Here is a 3893-nt window from a genome sequence, read left to right on the forward strand (position 1 = left end):
GGGGGGGGGGGGGGGGGGGGGGGTTCCTCTTAAGTAGGCATTAAACTGCCACAAACATCAGTGACCCTGCGTAGAGGATAGACAATAGAGAAGGTATGGAGGGTGCAGGGCCCCAGATACCAGTTTTTCTCTGGAAAGGATGTTAGGCATTGCTTCAGTACAGGATTTACAACATATGCATGTTTATATTAATATTAAATTACTGTGCACAGTTTTATCGTTTTTTGAGGTTTTCGTACCCTGCAAAATGAACGGTTTTGCAGTTGCCAATTCTAACCTAATACATTAACTGCAGGATCGTAGATTCAATGTTTCAGAGACTTTCCACTAGATTTTTAATGAACCTCTTTCAGTATCAAAGTCCTGAATTTATGTCTGCATAGCCGAGCCACTTCTCTCATAGATTTCTATTGGCAGGTCAAGCCTTTGTCCCGCCTTTCAGCCACCGCTGATCTCTGTATTTGCATTCTAACTCCAGAGCTGGTGGGCATTCTCCTACAAGATTAGCTGGTATAACAAACAGAGCATCACTAACACGTTTATTTGCATATTTATATAGTCTGGCATGTGTCATTTGATTATTGAAATAAGCCAGTAGCTTTACACTAGGTTTTAACAAAAAGGAATAGGACTGTTGGAACTTGGAAGTCAGTGTTCTTGTCAATATGCAGTATCTCTCTAAGCATGAAATAGTAGCCCCCCCAGTCTGTGCCTCAATGTGTCAGAGCCATTTTAAAATCAAGTATTAACTGAAGGTATCTGGCCGTCTCACGCCCACCTTACAGTGCTTAAGGATGGAAAAATATTCAGTAATGTTTGTCAGGAGAAGTGTTTCCCAAAGGCCATGAAAGAGAACACAAATATAGCAACACAGCACTGCATGCCGAAATGTGCTCCAACACTTCTGCTGTGCCCAGAGGAACTGCTACACGCAATCTTCATGAGGGAGAGAGGTAGAGGGATGATGGAATGGATACATTTGAGTGAGTTTCAGAAACCGGACTTTGATTAGTACAGAGTAATTCAGAATTCATATTCACCCAATAGTCTGTATTCAAAAGCATACATCTTCTGGAAGTTTACCTAGTGTTTTTCGTTCATCTAACAAGGATAGCGCAAACAATACAAATAGGAAGGAGAGCAGTGAGTAGTGTAGCGTGCAATGCCAGGTAATGATGGTACACAATGACTTGGAGTGGAGTTCACAAACGTGGGCATGGGGTACCAGTTAACCACGTCACATGACCAGGACAGGAACTAATGGTATTTATTGGTACTGGCTTGCTGCCCTGACCTTACAGTTTAATCACTGCATACACTGTAGATGTGTCTATGAAGTTTCTGCATTAGCTTCTCATTGCTGTTCTTGCATACAGTATACAGTATTTGGTCAATAGCTGTTAGCAGTCCACTGTCTCTTAAGTCTAAAACAATTAGGCTCCTCTGCAGTGTGATACACTATATGGGGTTACACGTGGGGTGTTATCTGGATCGTCTTTCAGTAGCCTTCCCTCTGGGGTCACAAGTGCGGCCTGTACAGTCGAAGGTCATTCACTTTCACACCGGGCCACTTAAAAATAGTTTGTCCGATCGAAAATAATTGTAATCCAAACCAATAGGAAATAGTTTTATCCTGTAATGCTGTATCTTAATTGGAGCAGGAGAAAATCAACAACTGTAACAATAACACATTCTTCAGATTCCTCAGGGTGATTACACAAACCCACCTGTCCTATACAATACAACACAAGGGCTCCAGCTCCCTGGTGCTGGTCTGATGTCAGTGATGGGACTCTGCCAGCCCTGGGAAGCTGGTCCTGTGCACTCAGAGGCAGGATCCTTCTCTCTGAGGACTGGTCAGCCTCCCCCAGACAGGAAGACAAGCACGCCGCTCCGTTGCCAACAGTGCTGTCGGTATTAATATGAAGTAATGTCAGTCTCGGCTGGGCTCAAGCTATGGTACCAGCGTGTACAGCATCCCAGCCTGAAACGCACACCAGACCTGCACCCAGTCCTGGGTTCAAAACTATCCCCAATTAAAGTAGACTATTTCAAATAATCAGGAGCCAGGAGTTTGATGTTGCATAGATTGTTCCTCCTAATAACTGTGTGAACAAGTCCCATCAGCAAACCTGCAGACTCAGGTGTGAATTCTACATTCTGTGAGGAGAAGTGCGATGAGTTCAGGGCAGATTTACAGTACCAGGGTCCTGATTGTTCAAACTGCTGGCATCTGGTCATTTCAATGTTATTAGCTGAACAAGGGCAGTTCTAAAACCCAGGACTGGATGGAGGGCTAGTGTTGAGCTGAGCCTGCTGCAGCTAGTATGGCATTTTTGGAGCATGTAAAAGATGATCTGGTGGTGTCCGACAGCAGCGGTAACGATCAAAAGGGTTAAGATCCTATGGGAAGCCACCACACCTTTAAGATCAGATTACAGTCAGGGAGTCACTGCCTTTAGGTACCACTGGAGAGGAAGAGAACAGATCTCAAACGCACAGTACAGTACAACCCCGCCTGAGAACAGATCTCAAAACGCACAGTACAGTACAGTACAACCCAGCCTGAGAACGGATCTCAAACACACAGTACAACACCACCTGAGAACAGATCTCAAAATGCACAGTGCAGTACAACACCACCTGAGAACAGATCTCAAACACACAGTACAGTACAACCCAGCCTGAGAACAGATCTCAAACACACAGTACAGTACAACACTGGCTGAGATCAGGCCCCCAGCTCCAAAATGTGACCTTTCAAAACGTCATGTGTCACATTTTCCATTCATTTAAAAAATACCAATGCTAAAAACGCTTTGCATCTAGTAAAGCAGGCACTATTTATACCTGGCGGCCAGTCAGATAATCACATTTATTTGGAACGTGAGTAAGAGAAGCCTGACCAGAGCTGTCCAGGCTTTAGAAGCACGTCGATGGGTTTCACCCCCAGAAGGATAAGGGCAAGCGTTTGGCAGGGAAGAATAACAAACCCACTCGTGACTTTCCATGCGCAGCACATCACACATGAGTGGAAAGACTGAGCAATAGCGCAGACGAACCCTGGAATCGCTGATCACATCTAATATACCAGGATCTGTACAGTACATTTGCAAGCACCGTATCCACAATGTAAAGGTTCCAGCGTAATCGTTTGCATACTATTCCCTTCTGACTTACACAGGAACTAAATCAGATCTGAACTTCAACAGCTATGTAAATGCAAATCATTTTCATGCGTAGAGCTTTAATGCTATTTGAAGCCTCCGGCAGTCACAGGTGTTGGTGAATTATGCACAGTAAAGAAGCTAACAGCGGCAAAGTGGGAAAGTCCTTTGCCGAAATGTATATAACAATTAGCCAATAGTAAAGAAAAAGTCTCAGGAATCCTACTATAGTAAAACTCAAGTGTGTTTTTATATTGGGCCAGTCTGGTTATATGTAAAGACTGAATGTTTTTCACACTTTTCCCTCCATTGCACACATTGGTTCGAACCATCCAGCGAACTTGCCCATTCCAAACATGCAGCAGCCAAACCTGTTTGTCCCCCTCTGTTTGAAAGTGCACAGACCTGACAGTAATACAGCTAGTATGCATTAAAAGCACAATGTTACAGTCAGAGTGTTGGGAATAAGTGTTGACTACAGTAATAGTTTCATGGATTTTAGTTTGCCTGGCTGCAGTGTGAATAATTCAGCGTCATGGGAGAAACCGGCCCGCTCTCATGCATCCAACTAAAACTAAAAAGGCTACTATCCTTATACCACATAAAAAAAATAAAACAGCAGCTGCAATAAAGAAAACTCATGTTCATTTCTGTCATGTTTTGTAGTGTTAGCTATAATTATGGTTGGTACTTTGTAAGAAGAAAAAAAAACACACACTATTTAGT

Source organism: Polyodon spathula, chromosome 58 (genome assembly GCF_017654505.1).
Source record: "Polyodon spathula isolate WHYD16114869_AA chromosome 58, ASM1765450v1, whole genome shotgun sequence".
NCBI lineage: Eukaryota > Metazoa > Chordata > Actinopteri > Acipenseriformes > Polyodontidae > Polyodon > Polyodon spathula.